The sequence below is a fragment of the Lagenorhynchus albirostris genome, chromosome 3, assembly GCF_949774975.1.
Source record: "Lagenorhynchus albirostris chromosome 3, mLagAlb1.1, whole genome shotgun sequence".
NCBI lineage: Eukaryota > Metazoa > Chordata > Mammalia > Artiodactyla > Delphinidae > Lagenorhynchus > Lagenorhynchus albirostris.
The window spans coordinates 12,351,767-12,377,782 of record NC_083097.1 but is presented as its reverse complement, the minus strand read 5'-3'; the positions used below and the strand labels follow the sequence as shown (position 1 = coordinate 12,377,782).

The 26,016-nt window shown below is 39.9% G+C and overlaps 1 long non-coding RNA gene across 7 annotated transcripts in view; it reads left to right on the top strand.

Annotated features, from left to right (window-relative positions):
• Positions 1 to 26,016, top strand: part of LOC132518818 (uncharacterized) — a 59,274-nt gene that overhangs the window by 29,889 nt on the left and 3,369 nt on the right. For all 7 annotated transcript variants that reach the window (XR_009539976.1, XR_009539975.1, XR_009539978.1 and 4 more), the window contains 4 exons: positions 18,961 to 19,110; positions 21,568 to 21,771; positions 23,558 to 23,772; positions 24,415 to 24,622. This is a non-coding gene — a long non-coding RNA (uncharacterized LOC132518818). The remainder of the gene's footprint in view (positions 1 to 18,960; positions 19,111 to 21,567; positions 21,772 to 23,557; positions 23,773 to 24,414; positions 24,623 to 26,016) is intronic.

The window sequence follows — 26,016 nt, the reverse complement described above, 5'->3', positions numbered from 1 at the left end:
TACAAATTGTGAAATTTTTTGTTCTAGTTCTGTGAAAAATGCCAGTGGTAGTTTGATAGGGATTGCATTGAATCTATAGATTGCTTTGGGTAGTAGAGTCATTTTCACAATGTTGATTCTTCCAATCCAAGAACATGGTATATCTCTCCATCTATTTGTATCATCTTTAATTTCTTTCATCAGTGTCTTATAAATTCCTACTTAGAGGTCTTTTGTCTCCTTAGGTAGGTTTATTCCTAGATATTTTATTCTGTGTTGCAATGGTAAATGGGAGTGTTTTCTTAATTTCACTTTCAGATTTTTCATCATGAGTGTATAGGAATGCCAGAGATTTCTGTGCATTAATTTTGTATCCTGCTACTTTACCAAATTCATTGATTAGCTCTAGTACTTTTCTGGTAGCATCTTTAGGATTCTCTATGTATAGTATCATGTCATCCGCAAACAGTGACAGATTTACTTCTTCTTTTCTAATTTGGATTCCTTTTATTTCCTTTTCTTCTCTGATTGCTGTGGATAAAACTTCCAAAACTATGTTGAATAAGAGTGGTGAGAGTGGGCAATCTTGTCTTGTTCCTGATCTTAGTGGAAATGCTTTCAGTTTTTCACCATTGAGGACGATGTTGGCTGTGGGTTTGTCATATATGGCCTTTATTATGTTGAGGAAAGTTCCCTCTATGCCTACTTTCTGCAGGGTTTTTATCATAAATGGGTGTTGAATTTTGTCAAAAGCTTTCTCTGCATCGATTGAGATGACCATAAGGTTTTTCTCCTTCAGTTTGTTAATATGGTGTATCACATTGATTGATTTGCATATATTGAAGAATCCTTGCATTCCTGGAATAAATCCCACTTGATCCTTTTAATGTGCTGTTGGATTCTGTTTGCTAGTATTTTGTTGAGGATTTTTGCATCTATGTTCATCAATGATATTGGCCTGTAGTTTTCTTTCTTTGTGACATTCTGTCTGGTTTTGGTATCAGTGTGATGGTGGTCTCGTAGAATGAGTTTGGGAGTGTTCCTCCCTCTGCTATATTTTGGAAGAGTTTCGAAGGATAGGTGTTAGCTCTTCTCTAAATGTTTGATAGAATTCGCCTGTGAAGCCATCTGGTCCTGGGCTTTTGTTTGTTGGAAGATTTTTCATCACAGTTTCAATTTCAGTGCTTGTGATTGGTCTGTTCATATTTTCTATTTCTTCCTGATTCAGTCTTGGCAGGTTGTGCATTTCTAAGAATTTGTCCATTTCTTCCAGGTTGTCCATTTTATTGGCATAGAGTTGCTTGTAGTAATCTCTTATGATCTTTTGTATTTCTGCAGTGTCAGTTGTTACTTCTCCTTTTTCATTTCTAATTCTATTGATTTGAGTCTTCTCCCTTTTTTTCTTGATGAGTCTGGCTAATGGTATATCAATTTTGTTTATCTTCTCAAAGAACCAGCTTTTAGTTTTATTGATCTTTGCTAGTGTTTCCTTCATTTCTTTTTCATTTATTTCTGATCTGATCTTTATGATTTCTTTCCTTCTGCTAACTTTGGGGTTTTTTTGTTCTTCTTTCCCTAATTGCTTTAGGTGCAAGGTTAGGTTGTTTATTCGAGTTGTTTCCTGTTTCTTAAGTTAGGATTGTATTGCTATAAACTCCCCTCTTAGAACTGCTTTTGCTGCATCCCATAGGTTTTGGGTCATCGTGTCTCCATTGTCATTTGTTTCTAGGTATTTTTTGATTTCCTCTTTGATTTCTTCAGTGATCACTTCGTTATTAAGTAGTGTATTGTTTAGCCTCCATGTGTTTGTATTTTTTACAGATCTTTTCTTGTAGTTGATGTCTAGTCTCATAACGTTGTGGTCGGAAAAGATACTTGATAGAATTTCAATTTTCTTAAATTTACCAAGGCTTGATTTGTGACCCAAGGCATGATCTATCCTGAAGAATGTTCCATGAGCACTTGAGAAAAATGTGTATTGTGTTGTTTTTGGATGGAATGTCCTATAAATATTAATTAAGTACATCTTGTTTAATGTATCATTTAAAGCTTGTGTTTCCTTCTTTATTTTCATTTTGGATGATCTGTCCATTGGTGAAAGTGGAGTGTTAAAGTCCCCTACTATGAATGTGTTACTCTGGATTTCCTCTTTTATGGCTGTTAGTATTTGCCTTATGTATTGGGATGCTCCTATGTTGGGTGCATAAATATTTACAATTGTTATATCTTCTTCTTGGATTGATCCCTTGATCATTATGTAGTATCCTTCTTTGTCTCTTGCAATAGTCTTTATTTTAAAGTCTATTGTGTCTGATATGAGAATTGCTACTCCAGCTTTCTTTTGGTTTCCAGTTGCATGGAATATCTTTTTCCATCCCCTTACTTTCAGTCTGTATGTGTCTCTAGTCCTGAAGTGGGTCTCTTGTAGACAGCATCTATATGGGTCTTGTTTTTGTATCCATTCAGCCAGTCTGTGTCTTTTGGTGGGAGCATTTAGTCCATTTACATTTAAGGTAATTATCGATATGTATGTTCCTATTCCCATTTTCTTAATTGTTTTGAGTTTGTTATTGTAGGTCTTTTCCTTCTCTTGTGTTTCTTGCCTAGAGAAGATCCTTTAGCATTTGTTGTAAAGCTGGTTTGGTGGTGCTGAACTCTCTCAGCTTTTGCTTGTCTGTAAATGTTTTAATTTCTCCATCAAATCTGAATGAGATCCTTGCTGTGTAGAGTAATCTTGGTTGTAGGTTTTTCTCCTTCATTACTTTAAATATGTCCTGCCAGTCCCTTCTGGCTTGCAGAGTTTCTGCTGAAAGATCAGCTGTTAACCTTATAGGGAGTCCCTTGTGTGTTATTTGGTTTTTTTCCCTTGCTGCTTTTAATATGTTTTCTTTGTACTTAATTTTTGAAAGTTTGATCAATATGTGTCTTGGCATGTTTCTCCTTGGATTTATCCAGTATGTGACTCTCTGTGCTTCCTGGCCTTGATTAACTATTTCCTTTCCCATATTATGGATGTTTTCAACTATAATCTCATCAAATATTTTCTCAGTCCCTTTCTTTTTCTCTTCTTCTTCTGGAACCCCTATAATTCGAATGTTGGTGCGTTTAATGTTCTCCCAGTGGTCTCTGAGACTGTCCTCAGGTCTTTTCATTCTTTTTTCTTTATTCTGCTCTGCAGTAGTTATTTCCACTATTTTATCTTCCAGGTCACTTATCCGTTCTTCTGCCTCAGTTATTCTGCTATTGATCCCTGCTAGAGTATTTTTAATTTCATTTATTGTATTGTTCATTGTTGCTTGTTTCATCTTTAGTTCTTCTAGGTCCTTGTTAAATGTTTCTTGCATTTTCTCTATTCTATTTCCAAGATTTTGGATCATCTTTACTATCATTATTCTGAATTCTTTTTCCGGTAGACTGCCTATTTCCTCTTTATTTATTAGGTCTGGTAGGTTTTTATCTTGTTCCTTCATCTGCTGTGTGTTTTTCTGTATTCTCATTTTGCTTATCTTACTGTGTTTGGGGTCTCCTTTTTGCAGGTTCATAGTTCCCGTTGTTTTGGTGTCTGTCTCCAGTGGCTAAAGTTGGTTCAGTGGGTTGTGTAGGCTTCCTGGTGGAGGGGACTAGTGCCTGTGTTCTGGTGAATGAGGCTGGATCTTATCTTTCTGGTGGGCAGGTCCACATCTGGTGGTGTGTTTTGGGGTGTCTGTGGACTTATGATTTTAGGCAGCCTCTCTGCTAATGGGTGGGGTTATGTTCCTGTCTTGCTAGTTGTTTGGCATAGGGTGTCCAGCACTCTAGCTTGCTGGTCGTTGAGTGAAGCTGGGTGCTGGTGTTGAGATGGAGATCTCTGGGAGATTTTCGCCATTTGATATTATGTGGAGCTGGGAGGTCTCTTGTGGACCAGTGTCCTGAAGTTGGCTCTCCCACCTCAGAGGCACAGCACTGACTCCTGGCTACAGCACCAAGAGCCTTTCATCCACACGGCTCAGAATAAAAGGGGGAAAAAGTAGAAACAAAGAAAGGGGGGAGGGGGAGGGGGGAGAGAGGGGTGGGGGGGAGAGAGAGGGAGGAAGGAAGGAAGGAAGAAAGAAGGAAAGAAAGGATAAAATAAAATAAAGTAAGATAAAATAAAATAGTTATTAAAATAAAAAATAATTATTAAGAAAAAAAATTTTTTTAAGTAAAAAAAAACAGATGGATAGAACCCTAGGACAAATGGTGAAAGGAAAGCTATACAGACAAAATCTAACACAGAAGCATACACATACACACAAAAAGAGGAAAAGGGGAAAAAAATAATAAATCTTGCTCTCAAAGTCCCCCTCCTCAATTTGGGATGATTCATTGTCTATTCAGGTATTCCACAGCTGCAGGGTACATCAAGTTGATTGTGGAGCTTTAATCCGCTGCTCCTGAGGCTGCTGGGAGAGATTTCCCTTTCTCTTCTTTGTTCTTACAGCTCCCAGGGGCTCAGGTTTGGATTTGGCCCCGCCTCTGCGTGTAGGTCTCTGGAGGGCGTCTGTTCTTCCCTCAGACAGGAAGGAGCCGCTGCTTCGGGGACTCTGGCTCACTCAGGCCCAGCGGGGGGGGGGGGGGCGGGGGGAGGGGCACGGAGTGGGGGGCGGGCCTGCGGCGTCAGAGGCGGCGTGACGTTGGCCGAGCCTGAGGCTCGCTGTGTGTTCTCCTGGGAAAGTTGTCTCTGGATCCCGGGACTCTGGCAGTGGCGGGCTGCACAGGCTCCCCGGAAAGGAGGTGTGGATAGTGACCTGTGCTCGCACACAGGCTTCTTGGTGGCGGCAGCAGCAGCCTTAGCGTCTCATGCCCGTCTCTGGGGTCTGTGCTTTTAGCCGCGGCTCGCGCCTGTCTCTGGAGCTCCTTTAAGCAGCGCTCTTAATCCCCTCTCCTCGCGCACCAGGAAACAAAGAGGGAAGAAAAAGTCTGTTGCCTCTTCGGCAGGTCCAGACTTTTTCCGGACTCCCTTCCGGCCAGCCGTGGCACACTAACCCCCTGCAGGCTGTGTTCACGCCGCCAACCCCAGTCCTCTCCCTGCGGTCCGACTGAAGCCCGAGCCTCAGCTCCCAGCCCCGCCCGCCCCAGCGGGTGAGCAGACAAGCCTCTCGGGCTGGTGAGTGCCAGTCGGCACCAGTCCTCTGTGCGGGAATCTCCCCCCTTTGTCCTCCCCACCCCTGTTGCTGTGCTCTTCTCCGCGGCTCCGAAGCTTCCCCCTCCGCCACCCGCAGTCTCCACCCACGAACTGGCTTCCTAGTGTGTGGAAACCTTTCCTCCTTCACGGCTCCCTTCCACTGGTGCAGGTCCCGTCCTTATTCTTTTGTCTCTGTTTATTCTTTTTTCTTTTGCCCTACCCAGGTACGTGGGGAGTTTCTTGCCTTTTGGGAGGTCTGAGGTCTTCTGCCAGCGTTCAGTAGGTGTTCTGTAGGAGTTGTTCCACGTGTAGATATATTTCTGATGTATCTGTGGGGAGGAAGGTGATCTCCGCGTCTTACTCTTCCGCCATCTTCCCCCTCTCTTCCCTATTGACTATTATTGATGTGACATTCCACTTTCTTCACAATTTGGTCCATCCTACCTTCTAAACTATAACATCTACACTCTTCAGTTGCCTGTGAGAATTAATTTCTCCGCCTATATTGGTTCCAAATGTAGATAGGAATAAAACAGGTTTATCAATATTTGTTTTCCATTAGTCTCTCAATTATAATGTGATCTCCTTTGGGTAAAGACTATACCACCATTCTTTATGTCCCCACACCTGGCCCGGTTCCTGGCACAGAGTTAGTAACAAGTAAATATTTGCTTGGTTCGTTTGAAGTACAAAAAAAAATTTCTATTGAAATTAAATTTTCCTCCTCTTCCAGTAGAAGCTAGCTCTGGCAGAATTTTACAGTGTCTAATTGTTACCTGATTATCCAAAGCTTTATAACTGTTGCCCTTGGAGACATCCCAGCAGAGTGATATTACCTAGACTACCAGGTGATAGGAAATTTTGTTCCCCAGGTGTCATAATAATTCCTAGTGAGTCCTTCCCAGAATTTAGCTTTGTGAACTCCAGGTGAGCTTTGTCAGTTCTGCACCTGCTCTGAAATTTTTGACAAAGGAGAGGGTGGAGGTTGACAGAGCCCATGTTTCTGTAAAGCTCTCATCTTTCTGACATTATGTAGGGCAGGGTAATGACTGAAGTGGTGACTTGACTGAGAAGACTCTTATATGAGGATTTTTGTTGTAGACTGTGTCTTCTCCATAACCCAGTAGTGAACAGTGGTTAAAGACAAAAACCAAAATCAAAAAAACCCAAAGCAAAATAAAACAAAAAAATTCTTGCTTTACTCTAATTCTGGTGACACCAGCAGAGAAAAGTTCAAAGCCAATTTTAATCATTCATATAGCATCCTCAAAAGATGGAAAATTAAACCTGCAGTTTACTATCTTCTAGAGATCACAGTGACATCAAAAATCGAACTCAGGTCTTCTGACTCCCACTATATATTTATTTTTTAAAGTAAATGTACAGAGGAATTATTTGGGTAAAATATAAAAAGTATTTCAGATGGCCCTGTAATGACTTTAAGATACTAGGGGAAAACACTTTGAAAGCTAAATAAATTAATAGTGAATTTCAGATGTTTGTAAATTAAGCTATTAGATAACTCTCATTTTCTGTCCAACAAAATAAGCATTTAAAAATAAAGATTAATAAATATCATTTACCCTTATGAACAAATCAAACTTTGAATGTTTGAATGATTCTTCAATTATACTGATAGCAATTATTGATTTTTAGCCGGAGGAAGAACATTCCCTTAACTGAAACAAATAATGGAAAACTGCCCATGTAGGGAAAATATATTTTTAGCTCAGGGATATGAGAAGATATTTTTCAACTCAGTGTAGGTGTTGGATAAATGCTATATTTGAAAGTTTTTTAAGTTAAATTTATTTTATTTTTAATGACGTATAGTTGATTTACAATGTTGTGTTAGTTTCTGGTGTGTAACAAAGTGATTCAGTTATATATATATGTGTGTATATATATATATGAATATATATTCTTTTTCATATTCTTTTCCATTATAGGTGATTACATGATATAGCATATAGTTCCCTGTGCTATACAGTAAATCCTTGTTTATCTATTTTATATATAGTAGTTTGTATCTGCTAATCTCAAACTCCTATTTCATCCCTCTTCCACCCACTTTCCCCTTTGTAACCATACGTTTGTTTTCTATGTCAGTGAGTCCATTTCTGTTTTGAAAATAAGTTCATTTGTATCATATTTTAGATTCCACATATAAGTGATATCATATGATATTTGTATTTCTCTGTTGGGCTTACTTCACTTAGTATGATCATTTCTAGGTCCATCCATGTTGCTACAAATGGCATTATTTCATTCCTTTTAATGGCTGAGTAATATTCCAGTGTGTGTGTGTGTGTGTGTGTGTGTATGTGTGTGTATGTATATATATATATATATATATATATATATATATACCACATCTTCTTTATCCATTCATCCATCAATGGACACTTTGGTTTCCTCCCTTTCTTGGCTGTTGTAAATAGTGCTGCTATGATCATTGGGGTGAATGTATCTTTCCACATTAGTGTTTTCATCTTTTCTGGATATATAACTAGTAGTGGGATTGCTGGGTCATCTTTTCTGGATATATAACTAGTAGTGGGATTGCTGGGTCATATGGTAACTCTATTTTTAGTTTTTTAAGGAACCTCCATACTGTTCTCCATAATAGTGGCTGCACCAATTTACATTCCCACCAAAAGTGTAGGAAGGTTCCCTTTTCTCCATACCCTCTCCAGCATTTGTTATTTTTAGATTTTTAAGATGATGGCCATTCTGACTTGGTGTGAGGTAAGATCTCATTGTAATTTTGATTTGCATTTCTCTAATAATTAGTGATGTTGAGCAGCTTTTCATGTGCTGTTGGCCATCTATATGTCTTCTTTGGAGAAATGTCTGTTTAGGTCTTCTGTCCATTTTTTGATTGCATTGTTTGTTTTTTTGTTGAGTTGTATGATCTGTTTGTATAGTTTGGAAATTAATCCCTTGTCAGTCGCATCATTTGCATATATTTTCTGTCAGTGTGTAGGTCGTTTTTTCATTTTTTTTTTAAGATGTTGGGGGTAGGAGTTTATTAATTAATTTTTGCTGTGTTGGGTCTTCATTTCTGTGCGAGGGCTATCTCTAGTTGTGGCAAGCGGGGGCCACTCTTCATCGCGGTGTGCGGGCCTCTCACTATCGCGGCCTCTCTTGTTGCGTAGCACAGGCTCCAGACGCACAGGCTCAGTAGTTGTGGCTCACAGGCCTAGTTGCTCTGCAGCATGTGGGATCCTCCCAGACCAGGGCTCGAACCCGTGTCCCCTGCATTAGCAGGCAGATTCTCAACCACTGCGCCACCAGGGAAGCCCCATCTTTTCATTTTGTTTATGGTTTCCTTTGCTGTGCAAAGCTTATAAGTTTGATTAGGTTCCATTTGTTTAATTTTGCTTTTACTTCTATTGCCTTAGGAGACTGACCAAAGAAAACATTGCTATGATTTATGTCAGAGAATGTTTTGCCTATGTTCTCTTCTAGGAGTTTTATAATGCCCTGTCTTATATTTAAGTTTTTAAGTCATTTTGAGTTTATTTTTGTTATAGTGTGAGGATGTGTTCTAACTTCATTGATTTACATGCAGCTGTCCAGCTTTCCCAGCACCACTTACGGAAGAGACTCTTTTCTCCACTGTATATTCTTACCTTCTTTATCGAAGATTAATTGACCACAGGTGTGTGGGTTTATTTCTGGGCTTTCTATTCTGTTCCATTGATCCATATGTCTGTTTTTGTGCCAGTAACATGGTGTTTTGATTACTGTAGCTTTGTAGTATTGTCTGAAGTCTGGGAGGGTTATGCCTCCTACTTCATTCTTTTTCCTCAGGATTGCTTTGGCAATTCTGGGTCTTTTATGGTTCCATATAAATTTTAGGATTATTTGTTCTAGTTCTGTGAAAACTGTCATGGGTAATTTGATAGGGATTGCATTAAATCTGTAGATTGCTTTGGGTAGTATCATCATTTTAACTATTTTAATTCTTCCAATCCAAGAGCATGGGATATCTTTCCATTTCTTTAAATCATCTTCAGTTTCCTTTATTAATGTTTTATAGTTCTCAGCATATAAGTTTTCACCTCCTCAGTCAGGCTTATTCATAAGTATTTTATTTTTTTGGATGCGAATTTTAAAGGGATTTTTTTTTTTTACGTTCCCCTTCTTTTACGTTTTGCTTGTCTGAGAAATTCTTTATCTCTCCTTCTATTCTAAATGATAATCTTGCTGGGCAGAGTATCCTAGGTTGCAGGTTTTTCTCTTGCAATGGTTCTGTAGAGAACCATTGCCACTTCTCTCTTGCAATGGTTCTGTAGAGAAATCAGCTTATAGCCTTATGGGGATTCCCTTGTGACTAACTCTTTGTTTTTCTCTTGCTACCTTTAGAATCTTCTCTTTATCTTCAACTTTTTCCATTTTAATTATAATATGTCTTGGTGTAGGTTTGTTTTGGACCCTCTGTGCTTCCTGTACCTAGATATCTGTTCCCTTCTTTAGGTTTGGGAAGTTTTCAGCCATAATTTTTTCAAAAACATTTTTGATCCCCTTTTCTCTTTCTTCTCCTTCTGGGATCCCTATTATGTGTAGATTGGCTTGCTTTATATTGTCCCATAGGTCTCACAATGCTTTCATTTTTTTTTCGTTTGTCTTTCTGTCTGCTGTTCTCATTGGGTGGTTTCCATTATTTTATCTTCCAGATCACTTATTCATTGTTCTATATTATCTAGTTTGCTATTTATTGCCTTTAGCTTGGCTTTTGTCTCAGCAGATGAATTTTCTAATTTTTCTTGACTCCTCTTTATAGTTTCTAGCTCCTTGCTACAGTGATCTGCATTTCTATCGATAGCCTTTCTTAATTCCTTCAGTATTTTTATTACCTCCATTTTGAACTCGTGATCTAGCAGGCTGGAGAGGTCTCTTTCATTGTTTGTTCTTTCTGGGGATTTCTCTTATTCTTTTAATTGAGACTGGTTCCTCTGCTTCTTCATTTTTCTTATATTTCTCTGACTGTATGAATTTACCCACTGTGTTCTTGAGGGTGTGGGAGCATCCCTGTGTAACCTGCATGAGTCTTATATTTTTGGGGTGAAGACTGTTTTTAGTATGGATGCCTTCCACATCTTTCCTCAGTGTGTGCTGAGTGTTGTCTCCTTCATAGGGGGCTTGATTGGTGTTGTGGTGAGCGCAGCCTGCACTGGATGTTGAGTGGGGCCTCCTCTTTGCTCTGTGGTTGTCAAGGCCCTATTGGGGGCAGGGTCTGCTCCTTATTTGTTGAAGTATTAGCTCTCAGATCTGTTTCTGAGCTGCAGTTTGAGGTTGATGGTACTGGAGTACTTCCACTGCAAGAGGAGCCACTGAGTATTCCTTCATAAGAGCTTTCCACCTGGAAGTGTGCTCTCTGGGGTTGCCTGTCACCCATGCATGCTCAGAAAGTATACTGCCCTTGGTCCCACCTCAGCTGTGGGAATTCTGGCACCCAGCCTGGGTGTCCCTTAGGCTCCATGCTCACAAAGCCACCAGCACAGGTATGTTGAGCAGGCACTGTGACCCACCATAGTTCTACCCCTGGGTGCTACGGGATCAGCCCAGACCGCAGCTGCACCTCTGCCTGCTTACACTTGCAAAGCCTGCAGCTGCTAACACCAGACCCACCCTAGCCATGGGAGCACCAGTAATCCACTTGGATGTCCCACAGGTGCTAAGTTTACAAAGGCCCTGGTGGTGTAAATCACCAATGTCATACAGCTGTAGGGATATGGCTCTGCAGATTTTAGCCCTGCTTCAAAGTCACATGGACCCAGGGATCAGTTCAGACTTCAGCCCTGCCTCTGTGGGTCAGCAACCCACTGGCACTTGTGTGCTCCCAGAGCTTGTAGAGGCAGATCCATGCCTGCTGTAGGCACACATAGAATGAGGCTGCTGTCAGGGCCCTGCCCCTCACTCCCTGCACATGTTAACAATGGGGCTGCTACGGCAGATCTGGGCTCTGTCCTGAGCACACCCCCAGTTGCGACCTGGACCACACTCCAGCCCCTTTGGGCTGTCTCCCTGCAGCCAACCCCAGTCCTCTCCCCAGGTCTGTCCACTGAAGCCTGAGTTTCAGCACCAAGACCCTGCACACACCAGCAGATGCACATCTCAGGCTGGAGAGTGCAGTGAGGTGTCCAGGACCGTCTGTCCTGGTCTGTCTCTGTTCTGCCTGCCATAAGCCAGTTGCTGCACTCTCCTGTGAGCCTCTGAAGCTCCCTATTTGTCCCAAATGATCTCCCAACTGGTGAAGGGAGTTCCCAGGGTGAGGAAAGCCTTCTTTCACAGCTCCCTCCCAGGGGCGCAGGTCCCATCCTAATTCCTTTTAGTTTTTCCTTTCACCCTATCTGGTTAAATAGTTATCTTTCTTGTAGTTTTAGTTGTATGAGATCTTCTGCCAGCATTCAGTAGGTACTCTGTGAGAACTGTTCCACATGCAGATGTATTTTTGATGTGTCTGTGGGAGGAGGTGTGCTCTACATCCTTCTATTACACCATCTTGATCTCTCAACCTTGAAACTTTTTAAAGGAATAAAATTGATCTCAGTTAACTCACTAGACTCTTTTTTTTATTCTGCTGTCCAATAAGGGGGAAAAGCTCTTGCCAACGTAAATATTTTCCAATTAAAAAATAGTTTAATCTTTCTCTGATTGTGTGAGAGGAATATATTTTATTGCCAAAGAATAAAATTTGAAAACAGGGGTTTAATACTTATTAGTATATAAAACAGTTCTATGCTTCATCACTTTTTTCCTTGGCTATCATTTTCAAGCAGAGTTTGTTTTATTGATAGGAGAGTAGGTTCCACACAATGAGAAAAGTACAGTGTTATAGTGAGGCATACCTCTTCTCCTGCAGGGAACAGATGCCACACATTCTGCATCGTCCAGTTTTATAAGCAAGCCTTTTACCAGAGAACCACTAAAACTTTTCTTTCATATAATATTTGCCAACAATTATGTTGTAAATGAGTTCCTTCCTTCATAATGAGCTACTTGGAGCATAGATACTGGAATTCTTTTTTTTTCTTTTTTTATTTGTGTATTTCTGTTCTTTTTCTACAATTTTTAAATTGAAGTATAGTTGATTTATAATATTGTATTAGTTTCAGGTGTACCTCAAAGTGATTTGATTATACGTGTGTGTGTGTGTGTGTGTGTGTGTGTGTGTGTGTGTGTGTGTGTGTGTGTGTATCCTTTTTAAGAATTCTCTTCCGGGCTTCCCTGGTGGCGCAGTGGTTGGGAGTCCGCCTGCCGATGCAGGGGACGCGGGTTCATGCCCCGGTCCGGGAGGATCCCACATGCCGCAGAGCGGCTGGGCCCATGGGCCATGGCCGCTGAGCCTGCGCGTCCGGACCCTGTGCTCTGCCACGGGAGAGGCCACGGCAGTGAGAGGCCCACGTACTGCAAAAAAAAAAAAAAAAAATTATCTTCCATTATAGGTTATTACAAGATATTGTATACAGTCCCTGTCCTGTATATAGTAAATCCTTGTTGTTTACCCATTTTATATGTGGTAGTGTGCATTTGTAAATCCCATACTCCCAATTTATCCCTCTCCCCTTCCCCTTTGGTAACCATAGGTTTGTCTTCTATGTCAGTGAGTCCATTTCTGTTTTGTAAATAAGTTTGTTTGCACTATTTTTTAGATTCCACATATAAGTGACATCATATATTTGTCTTTCTCTGTCTGACTTGTTTCACTTAGTATGATAATCTCTAGGTCCATCTATGTTGCTACAAATGGCATTATTCTTTTTTATGGCTGAGTAATATTCCATCAGAGAAGGATCACCGTGTTGAAAACAGTCATTTACACTATCAAGAAAGTGAAAAGACAACCCACAGCGCCAGAGAAAATATTTCTAAATGATATATTTGATAAAGGATTTGTATCCAGAATATATAAAAAACTCTTTCACCTTAACAATAAAAAGAAAAACCACCCAAATTTTTTTAAATGTGCAAAAAATTTGAATGGCCATTTCTCCAAAGAAGATGACAGGTGTCCAATAAGTACATGAAAAGATGCTCAACGTCATTAGTCATTACAGAAATGCAAGTCAACCACAATGAGATACAATTTCACACCGACTAGGATGACTAATATTAAAAAAACAGACAATAACAGTTGTTGAAAAGGATGAGGAAAAATTGGAATGCTCATACATTGCTGGTGGCAAGTGCTTTGGAAAAGTGTTTGACAGATCCTCAAAATATTAAAAAGATCATATAACCCAGCAGTTCCATTCCTGGGTATACACACAAGAGAACTGAAAACATATAGCCGCACAAAAAAACTTGTACATAGATGTTCACAGCAGCATAGCCCAAAAGGAGAAGCAATTTAAATGTTCATTAACTGATGAATAGAATGTGGTATATTCATACAATGGATTATTGTTTGTCAGTAAACTTAATGAAGTATTGATACATATCACAACATGGATAGTCCTCAAAAACAGTATGCTGTGTGAAAGAAGTAAGTTACAAATGGCCACATATTGTATGATTCCATTTATATGAAAAGTCCAGAATAGGCAAATCTATAGAGATAGTAGATTCCCGGTTCCAGAGGCTGAGGAGAGGGGTTTCTTTGGGTTTTTTCAGCAGTAATAAAAATATTCTAAAATTACATAATGGTGATAATTCCACAACTTTGTGACTATACTAAAATCTAGTGAATTATAGCATTAAATTTACCTTTTAAAATAATAACAAAGCTATAATTAAAAATATTATAAAATCCTTAAAATATTTAGAAAGGAAAATTTGTTAGAAGTACAATTTTTTATTGATAGTATTGTCATTGGTAATAGAAGCCCAGAAGAAAATATGTAGGAAAACTGGTTGAGGCCATCCTCTAACCTGTTCGCTTCATGGAAGGTTCAGCACCAAGGACAGCTCCCCTGCCTGCCATCTTTTCAAAATTAGCTTACAAAAGGCTACCAAAGTCCTGCAAAAGTTTTCTAAAAGTGACATTTCTATTATGCTCTTCTTCTTTTCAACACTGCTGTATATTATGGCAGCTATGCTTGTCTTCATTTGTACATTTCGTAAGCAGTTGACCAGAAGACAAAGGATCTGCTACAACACTTCATTAATCCACTTAGCAAAATATATCGTTGTGTGCCAGGCACTCACTCAGCATGAGTTCTTAGACAAGTCACTTGCCTCTATTAGCTTCATTTTCGTATCTAAACCTTGTGAATAATTATACATGCATGATAAACTAAGACAATATTTGTGAAATAAGTCATATGACTTGTATTCATGAAGTTATTTTTATTACTGAATTGTTGAGCAAATCATCCCATTGCATTACTGAGCAATTTATTTTATTCTGGGCGCACGTAATATCCTGTGACACTAGAAGCCCAGACTAGTGTCTGGGTCATACTCAGGCTTAAGATTAATACTGTTAAGAGCCTTCATGGTAAGAATAATCTTCTTAAGCATGCTTCACATGGGCTCAAATTTCTAAGACATAAATCCTGGCCCTGGCCTGGAAATGGGCCCATTTTCTAAAGATGAGGAAAGGATTAAAAGCTATATATCCAATCCTTCACCTTTCTAAATATAGTCCAAAGATGAACTTCAGCACATAATTGCAGCTACATGTCCCCTACACATATTTCCATGTGATCAGTCCTGTCATAACAGACTTTATCTGTATGGTAGATGTTAATTCTAACCTCATACAACACTGTTATAAAAGAATTGTGTAAAAAATAGCGCTTCAAAATAAGAAATTATATAGAAAGTTCCCACAAATGTTTGAACAGAAAAATTGTGTCAAATCATGTGATGTTATGTTTTCATCTGTATGACTGTGGGTGGGAGAGGGAAAAGATGACCTACAAAGACCTAACTAAAAATGTATGGTTCAGGCTCACTGGCTTTCATTATTCTCATTCTTACTCAGATGGTTCAACTTTAGTTGCCATTTACCAATCTTATTTGTATTTAAAAATCAACATAACTAGAACAGGATGCTTAACTCTGCCAAATTCCATGAAGCCAGATGCTGCTTCCTTAAGAAGAAAAAGAAGTACATAAAAATTACTGATTTTTAAAGGGAACAGAGTGGAAGGCAGCCATTTGATCTCTCAACGTCCATTATTTCCTTTGCTCTGGCTTAAGTAAACATGTTGTGTAAGAGGTCAGAGTACATTTCCGTAGGAGCCCTGGAATTTCTTAACACAAACATCGTAAATAGTACTTCTGTTCCTGGAGAAAAGAAAGAGCATCACCCTGAGCAGGCACACAGGAGCCCCTGTCATTCTGAGAAGCTGGGAATGGATCTTGAGTCCAAGTGTTTTCAAAAGCAAACACTTCCCGTTTCCATTTCATGTATTCTTTCTTTGACCCTTACTTTCTCCTTCAGTGATTATTTATTGCTTTCTTCAACTATAAGCCCATGTGCAAGATGGCTATTCTTTTGTGGGGCACAGAATTTCAACAGTTTGCTTCATATCCTTAATGATTTTCCTGACTTGCCCACCTGCCTATACGCTTCTTCAAGGTTTAATTTAGACGTGCCATGTCATTTCATATCACCCAGCAACATTTATTATATTTAGAATATCTTTTTCCCAAATGTATTAATGTGGTTTCTTTCTGGTCAGTTTTAGAGCCCCATCAGAAAAAAAAAACATAATAATTAATACATATTTATGGGAGCACTTGAGATGAGAGACTGAAACAAATTTATATTGAAAAAATTCATATAATATTTATAAATAAGCCACCAACACAAACCACTATATCAAATTCCTTCAGGCTAAAGGCAAGCCTTATCATGTCTATTATATTGGGCTTTGGACCATAAATTCAATTCCCACAGGTTCATAGCACAAAAGCATTTGCAAACCTTGCCCTCCTCAATTTGGACCCCAGACTCAGGAATGCAGTGGGATCTTGCGTTGCAGGTAGACTCCACATTCTTGGTATGACGCTCAACCCTGTGAAAATTTCCCCATGATTCCTCTTCCTTTTTCCAGTACCAAGAAAGGTATGTTTTGGTCACCCAGTGTCCATGAGCCCTTCCTTAGAACACCCTGAATTCTTTTGGGGAAATAGCCTTCCCTCTCTATGTGCATGTGATTTTGGTAGAACTGTGATTACAGGAAGCAGCCCTCCTGCTACCAAGACCCTAAGCGGTCCTGAGCACCTCCTAGTAGGTCCTAGTGTATCTAGAGAGTGAGCACATGATGAGTGAGTCCAGTGCTTTTTTCTGGGACTTTGACACTTGAGCCAGTGATGTAAGTTTGAAGTAAGACTGGAATTCACTAGTTCCAGTGGAAGCAACCCAACCAGACTGCTGCTGCTGCTATGGACCAGCCCTGGAATTCCTGCTTCCTCCTTCTGGAGCTGCCTCAATTCCAAGACTAATTTTCTGGTCTTCCCAATGATTTTCTTTCCTTTAAGTCAGCCAAAGTCAGTTCCTGCTACCTGCAACCAAAGAGCTCTGACCGACTCTCACTTCAGGTGGAGTTTCTTGCCATGTTTAATGACTACCTACAACAACAGCCAGTGCCCTGTGCTAATACCAGATAAGATGCTAAAGCATTTACAGGGCTGGAACTATCTTGGGAGAATTATTGCACAAAAGGTCTTCATTTTCCTTCCACAAAACTAGAGAGTCAAAGAACCACTCACTATAAAAGGAATTTGAGTCATGATTTTCTGTATCTTCCAACCTCATACATTTATTTTTAAATTTCAATATTTTGTTATAAAAGCTATACGGAAGGTCAAGAATCTAAGAATAAAGTTAACCACAATCACATCCTAGGTCAATTCAATGTTTTCACTTGTTCATGTCATCTTCTAATCCTGGTCTATGTTCAGAACACATTTTTATTATCAACAACACTGTCATAGATTATATTTAACACTTCTTGTTATTTTATCATGCATCTGTTTCCATTTTGTCAGTCTCCTTTTGTTTTTCCCTCACCTCTCCCTCCTACTACCCATAGATAAACAAATACTAACAGCAACTCTGTATGTTGCTTTTTCCACTTCACAGCGCACCAGGAATTCTCTCCAGTCAGCTGGATCTAATTCATTCTTTTTATTTCGAGTGTAACCATTTACATGTAATGGTTGTGATTAAATCTACTATCTGGATGTTTGTTCCCTATTTATCCCATCTGTTCTCTGTTCATTTTTTACCCTATTTCCTGCTATTGGTTTCTTAGCTATACCTCTACCTTTTAGCTTTTAGTGGTTGTGCTAATGTTTATAATATATATCCTCAACTTACCAAGTTTACTTTAATTAATAATGTTTGAATATTGTATAATAACCTTATAACAATATACTTCCACTTTCCCCTTCCATCCTTTGTGCTATTGTTGTCATACATTTTATTTCTGCATAAGTTATGAACACATGTTTATTTTTGCTTTATATAGTTAATTAGTCATAGAAGAGATTTAAAAGTGAAAAAATACTTTCATATTTACCCATATATTTACCATTTCTTGTACTCCTCATTCCTTTGTTAGATCCAAGTTTCCATCTGGTTTTATTTCTCTTCTATCTAAAGAACTTCCTTTAACAATACTTATAGTGATGTTAACTGGCAAAGCCTCTCAGCTTTTGTTTGTCTTAATAAGTCTTTATTTCACCTTAAGGTAAAATTTTTAAAGAAGATTTTTGCTGGATACAGAACTCTATGTTGACAGTATTTTTTCTTTCATTCTACAATTTAAAGATGTCCGTGGTCTTCTGATTTGCATCATTTCTGAAATCTGCTCTCATTCTTATCCTTATTCCTCTGTACACCATGTGCCTTTTTCCTCTGGCTGATTTTAAGATTTTCTCTTTATCACTGTCTTTCAGAAATTTGATTTTGATGTACTTTGATGTTACTCTGTGTGTGTGTGTGTGTGTGTGTGTGTGTGTGTGTGTTTATGCTACTTCAGGTTCCTTAAGGTTCTTAGATCTGTGGGTTCATAGTTTTTATTAAATTTGGAAGTTTTTCAGCCATTATTTCTTCAAATATCTTTCTGTCTCCCTCTCCTCTCCTCCTGCCAACACACACTTTTCTGGGACTCCAGTCAAACATATAATGAACCGCTCTATATTATCCCCAGGTCATTGAGGCCTGATTTATTTAGTTAGTTAATGTTTCAGATCGAATAGTTTGTACTGCTACATCTTCAGGTTCCCTGGTCTTTTTCCATGTCTAAGCTGCAGTTAGTCCCACCCAGTGTATTTTTTCACTTCAGATATCTTAATTTTCATCTCTAGAAGTTCCAATTGGTTCTTTATGTCTTCACTATCTCTCCTGATTATATTCATATTATTTAAAGATCCTTAAACATGTTGAGCATGTTTGTAATAGCTATTTCATTGTCTTTGAATACTAATTTCACCATCTCTGTCATTGGTGGGTCTTTTTCTATTGACTCTTTTTCTCCTCCTGGTTATGGGTCATAGTTCCTGATTCTTGGCAGGTCTAGTATTTTTTTTTGGATCCTGCACATTGAGTTGTTAGATCACTGAGTATCTGAACTTAGCTATCCTCCTTTAAAGAATGTTGGTTTTGTTCTGGAAGCTAGTTAAAGTCCTGGAAGATCAGATTGGTTTAATCCTTTCATGGCTTCTTTTTAAGTGTTTAAGGGTATATCTGGAGTAGTCTCTATTCTGGGCTAGTTTAGCTCTACTACTAAGGTGTGACCCTCTGGGTCTCCTGCACAGTCACTTTGGATGCTGGTCTCTTGAAGGCATAATGTGAAAAGATCCATGGCTTGACCTTGACCTGAAAGATCCTTGGCAAGAGATTCATAAAATCCTCTCTCCACATGGTACAGCTTGAGACCAAAGAGTTGCTGTGAGGGAACATGGAACTGAGGTTGCCTGCAGTTGCATAGAGGGACCAAACGTATGGCTGGATGCCGAGAAACAGTTAGAATGCTCCTGTGAAGAGAGTGGCTGGCGGATAGTGGGTCATTAATCACCAGGTCAGTCAGTACTTCAGTGTGATACTTGATTCCTCTGTATACAAGGACTTGGCAGCGTTTTGGCCTCCTACATAGATAATGCTGAACTTTCTCTGTTAGGATTAAATGGCACTGAAGATTGCATTAATCTACGAGGTCCTAATGCATCTCCTTAGGACCATCAGCCTACAAATAGGAACTTTGAGGCATTGCTACAATTTTGAAGCAGTTGTCCTTTACCACGTCTTTGCTTAATTCCTAAACTTCATAAAAGTTGTTAAATGGTTTTATGTTGAGAGACTTCTTCATATTTGAAGAAGCATATCTTGTTTCACTCATTTGAAAATGACTTTGGTTACTATTTTTCATCACTGTCCTTTGTTCAACACAATAACTGACTTTGAAAATCGCATTATCTGGGGATGGTTTAGGAGTAAAGTACGGGAGATGGCTTGGAACCATTTGAAATCATTTCACCATATTTATTTACTTATTTTTCCCTGAGCTGGGGTAAGTATAGGTTTAGCACCAACCATATCTATCTTATAAGGTGTTTGCTTCTTCCCACATGGATATTCAACTTGGTGTCTGAGGTTATTAAAATGAAGCTTTAAGTCTGAGTGCTTTTTTTATTGTGATTTTTACAGCATTGTTCAACACACTCATTCCATTAGGTCTTGCCGACCATTAGCTTGTGGGAAATAGTTCCTCTTCTCTGTATGTTTAAGCCTAAACTTACATTGGCTTAGTTTAGTTGCATTGTTAACCTTTGAAATGTAGGTAATTTTAATGTCCCCAACACAAGTTGGCCCAGAAATAGATTTAGTGAATATTCATTTACAACACCAAACTATCTTTTCTGATATCCACCATGAGGCTCTCCAAAGATTTCCCGTTGATTTTATTTACTTAGTGTCTAGAAAGCCACACATGTAATCTGACGGATGAGAACAACCAGCAGGTTTACCCTTCGAAGGGTCTGGGTTCTCTGCTCTGTTCCCTGGCTCCAGGCTGTATCTTAACAAATATAACATCCTGTCGAAGGAATAAGAGGCATAGGGAAAACACCACCTCATTACAGTAAACATGAAACTGACCTGTGACAGAGCTGTTGGGAATTCTGTGCATAAGGTTCCAGACAACCTTGGCGCTTAGGCTTAAGAGTGCAGGAGCCAGTCTCCACTGTCGGTAAGAGTTTACTACCCAGGGCACAAAGAGAACAACAAATTAAGGAAGTCGTCATGGAACTTGGAGGAAGCAGCAATGCTAAATTTACCCTTTGCAACATGAAGTTCAAGTACTGGAGCCCAGAGCACTTTACAGAGCTAGCCAACCACAGGCCAAAAACGGGGCTGAAAACACACGTAGTTGAGGTTTAGAGGACAGAACTGTAAATCCCCTTTCCATCAAAAAGCTGCAGGAAAGCTCGCGGGACTTCGGTCTGCATTTGAAAAACAGCACATGTGTGTCTTTTAGGCTGTTTACGCAGATCAACAGCAACAAACCTGCACACGAAGGGAATTACTCCGGACACCTGTAACTCTTTGTTTTTCCTATCTCCCCTCCGACCGCTAAGAAAACTGCCTCATGAGGGCAACCTTGTGTGACTAAAGCTTTGATGTCACCTGCATTTGTCTGTGTTCTTCTCTGATGAACTCGTTAACATTTCTATCGGTGAGGATGCTAATTGGATGATTACCAACCTTAACTACGAGGTGCTCTGAACTACCCTGATTCTTCTTCCTTCGCTGAAGGTCACTTGTGTGCACCTGAGCTGTGAAAACTGCACGTGTATATGATATGGTTTGAGGCACGCCCTGAACACACCTGCTTCCCAGAAACTTTGAATCTGTGCTGCAGGCGCCTGGGCCCCATGCCTTGGCCACAGATGATTGGATAGAGTTGTGCACGTGGTTCAAGGACCGTAGGTCGGCTGAGCCAATCAGATTCTGCTTCTCAGGATTTTGGACTGGTGAGCTAAGATGCAGCTTCCTTCAGTGGCAGGAGCACCCTTGTGTGCCCGGAGGATGAAGAGTGGGAGATGGAGGTGGAGAGAGACAAAGAGACGAAAGGAAGTAGAGATCATGTACAGAGTGAGGCGGGGAAATCTTGAGCCATGAGACCATCTCTCCGTGGATTGTGAGAGATGCTGCTGGAAGCTTTACTTCTTGGCTCTCTAAGTCCCAGGTGCCTTCCAGGAGGACTGGCTGTACTTCCTGCCCTGTCGGTCTGTGGGATTCTCCTTATGGAACTGACTTAAGTGGTTTTCTATCCTCACAACCTAACTGCTTGAACAGAACCCAAAATATGTTAGACACATACTTCTTGCGTTTCTGGCAAGACTGGCTTTTAGGCTCAGGCAGTATTTCATATTAATCATAAAACAGCAACTTAGGCTCATAAACATTTGTCATTCACACTAAAATCCCACACAGAATTGGAATTCATGGATTTGCTCAAAACTCTTCCTTATTACAGAGGTTGAGCCCATGCCCCCTCTTCAGGCCACTATCGACGAGGCCTGTGAGGGTCAAACAGTGTGCCTTTCAGATGCGTGAAGACCCTAGGAACCAAGGCGTGATGGATGTGTCTGGTGGAGAAGAGACCATTACAAGCCACTTGTTGTTTAAGAACTCTCTCCTGTCCCATTTGCCACCAAAAGTTATTTCCTCTGTGTTGGTGGTAAGTTTCCAGGCCTTCATTTTTCCTGATGTCAGTTGTGCATGCCAAGGGGTGTGTCCTGCTTCTGACTTTGATAAATACCTGAGGTGGTCTCAGGCTGCTATGCCCTTGCTTCCCTGTTTGCCACACCAGCCTCACCCTACACCACTGTCCCCTACCTGCGACCTGCCAGGAGGCTCTGCAGAGTCCAGGCTGGGGTCAGGCCTCTTCCACCAGCAGTGCAACATGGCACGTGTGTTCCCCAGACATATTAAGGTTCTGTTCATTGTTAGGAGTCCGTGACCCCAATAAGCAATGTTTTTTCATGAGCTATATTTGTTTAAGAACCTGTTTCTCGGTGAACTCAATGTCCTTGGTTAATTTTAACCTCACTAAAGATAAAATGTTAACAATACTTGGTTTGACCTCTTATGTCTATTGTGGCCATTCCATAGGTCTCTCTGACTGGATGAATATGTCGGGGTATCATTAACTTCAGGAAGCTTCTCTCCCCAGGACTACATCTAAAAACTTGGTCTCTTCAAGTCCTGGATCAATAAAAAAAGAAGGAAAAAAGTCATCACACTATGAGATTCTTTGCTTCTTCAAGAAGGTTAACAGCTGAGTGTGGCTTTCACTACCAACCTGTGATTTGGAATTCATTTGATATTAGTATGAGCACTGTTCTAGTCACAATATAAGACCCACACTCCTTCCCACAGGAGCTTGAAATCCAGTAAAGAAATAAATGTGATGAAGGTTTTTGTTAACCATAACGAACTGAAATCAAAAGGAGGTTCTTGCTGATTTCCGCTAAGAGAATGTAGAAACCTAGGGAAGCCTTCTCAAAAAGGTAGCAAATGTAACTGGGACTATCTGATGGCTGATCCAAGGACCTCTGCCAAGCAGAGGGTATGACTCAGAGGAGAGATCCCAGCCCCCACGCACCTCCTCAGTCAGGTGCCCTGAGCAAGGCAAGTACTGGGCAACTCTACACAAAAGTTGGACCAATAGCAAAACAACAAAACGAAAGAACTGCCCTCCCGTTCTGGGCAAAATCCCAAGCTCCCAGATAAATAACATCAGAAGCTATTGATCCTTGCCTGAAACTCATGTTTCACTGCTACTAAAGGGTGCTCTACAGACCAGTGCCACATAGCAAACTCTTTCTGCCCATCTGCAAGAATGTACAGAAACTGAGAGCAAGTGTTCAGAAACTTATATAGCAGTTTGATCTCAGTGCAACATTTTAATTTAATTTTACAAAAGTGGCAGTCTGCAAAGAATTGGAAATTTTAAGAACAGGTCCATCACCACAGATTCACCACGGATAGTTTTATAAGCACTGTTCTGTCACAATTTTCAAAGGAAAAAGCCACTTGACTTCCTGCTTTAAAAAGAGAATCATGTGACATTTCCTTTTCCTGTACAGTACATGGAGTGTCTTCCAGTCTGCTAGCACCTAGAAAGACACACAGGAGGGACAGCTGAAAATGCAACCAGTAATACAACTGGCCTCACAAGCAGACTGAAGTGTCCACTCTTTATATTGTGAAATATAAACCAAGTGGAAAAATTAATTTCTCATTTACCACTTTCTGACTAATGAATTTAAACATAGATCAAATATACACCAGCGCTCAGTTTTTAATCTATCCAGCATGCTTAATTATAGCTAAGGGTAGCTTCTGATAAGAGATATAAACATATATTTATCTTTCCTATTTAGCTATAATGATACAAATATTTTATAATAAACATCATTTTCACCAGGTATCACCTCATCTCTGCTCCTTTTTTATTTAAGGGAGTCATAAATGCGTCTACTTGGAATCACATACGGGAAGTTCCAGAACATTCACGCAGCTTTTCAGGTCTTCACCCCCACCGTCAGTTTACACCAGCTGCTTCTCATCACCTAGCCCTGGGGTCCTTCCCATCAAGTTCGGTCCAACAGAGAAGCCAGCACCCAAAGGAAGTCCATGCACACACTGAGCAGTGGACAAAAGCCCAGACTTGAAGGTACATGAAGTAGATCCCAAGTTGTTTCCCAGATTCTGTCTTTGGGGATGACAGTGATAAAAAGACATGGGGCCAGGAAAGTCTCAGGCCTTCATGTTTGTCCTTATAAAGGTGTTGATGTATGGTAAGGAGCAATGGAGTAAAGTTATACGTTGTCCATGAAGCCTTCTAGCATTACCGATTTGACCTTCACCCCACCTTTTCAAACTCGAGGATGAGTAAACAGAATAGTAAAATGCTATGCTGATAGTTTTAACTACCATCCTCTATATGGTTCTGTCCAGATGTTCCGTCTGAGGTTTTATAAGTTAGAAATAAGAAAGCCTATTCGTAAACAAAGAATATTATTTCAATGGAAAAAATATTTCTGTACCTCAGGAATGCTTCTTAGGGCACATTCCTTATTTAAATAAACTACTTGTACAGAAATGGGTTTTACAACCCATCTAGACTAAGTTGAAAATACTTAAAGTGAGCATTTAAAAAAAATTTTAGGAAATTGTCTTGACTAAACTTTCCAAGTGACTAAGTGACACTGGTGGCAGCAAAATGACTTAAATAATCTGAGACCTGATGATGCTGACTATGAGGACCAATGGATCAATTATATTCAGAGCTCTGTTTTTTTTTTTTTTTAAACAGAGAGTGGTATTTTCTCCAGAGACACCGGATAGGAATATAACTTGAATGTCCCACATGTGGTCCACTCATCCACGCTGGCTTTGAACCACACTCATTCCACGCTGAGCTCTCGTTTCCTAAAGCGCATTCTATGGTCTTCCAGTGCAGACATATGGCACGCACTTCTGGCTGTTCTACAGAGCCTTCTGGTCCAGGGCTGACTGAATATGTGAGTAGTTTTTCTATCACTTATAAACCATGTTGATATTAAGCATAAATGTAGTCCAGATAAGCTTTCATTTTCTTAGCCTAGAGGAGTATGACAGGATTAAAACCAAAGTGAATTGAGGGACGACTCAACTGTTTTCAGCAAATAATATAGAAGTGATTGTACCATTTGGACCCACTTAATTTTGTGTCTGACTATAAAGCAAACATTGTGACAAATGGGATTTGAAGGAAACTGAGTGACTATAGAGAAAAGTATAGTCTATATACTTTTATACTATATAGTATACTTTATACTATACTATATAGTATAAAAGTATAGAAACCTAAGTATAGTCAATACTAAGGTAATGAAACAATATTCAACTTATGACAAGCAACCCAATAGACCATTAAAGTTTTAGAGCTATAAAAATTTATATTTTAAAAATTTACACAGTAACAATTTACATAGTCTTAAGCAGTGTGAAACACATTCTTATAAAGAGAATCACACAGCTTTAGAAACTTGCTATTTAAGAGAACTAATTCTGAATTAGTCATTCCTTTATTCCTATTTGTATAGGTTTTCACATATCAAGTCAGTTATCAGTTAAAATACAGGGCTTCCCTGGTGGCGCAGTGGTTGAGAGTCCGCCTGCCCATGCAGGGGACACGGGTTCGTGCCCCGGTCCGGGAGGATCCCACATGCCGCGGAGCGGCTGGGCCCGTGAGCCATGGCCGCTGAGCCTGCGCATCCGGAACCTGTGCTCCGCAATGGGAGAGGCCGCAACAGTGAGAGGCCCACGTACCGCAAAAAAAAAAAAAAAAAAAAAAACCTTCTTTAATGTGGATTCCCAACATTTTCAGAGTACTCATAAATTAGATTTTTTTTTCCTCCCCAAGGCCTGCTTGGACAGAATTAAAATGGTCTTTCTTAGATCTCATTAAAATATGAGAAAATCATCTGATATATAACAAAAACAAATATTTCCATCCAAAATCCATTTGCAGAAAGTCCCTGGAAAATTAACAGGAATGCCCCTGATCTGGGCTGCTTTTCTCTTCTGGAGGCTGGGCTGAACCTATGCTAGCTCTGTCTTGGGCTCTCCCGTACACCAGAGAAGGCCCTGGGGCTTTCCCCTGGCTCCCCCGTGGGTGGAAATGACTTTGGTTCAGGGCTGTGAAGGCCCACATCCAAGAAATTCAAGTCACTAAGGTGGCCCTGAACTAATACAGTTTCTTGGGGACCTTTCAAATGATAGTGTTCCTAGGATGAAACCAGAAGCCATCTGTAGTTATTTCTTTACTCTGGAGACAAAGCAAAACACAATTTGCATGACTCATTTGGTCACCTAAACCTCCCTCACATTGGACTTTACACTGAGGGTCTTTTAAGGCTAGAGGAAATAGATT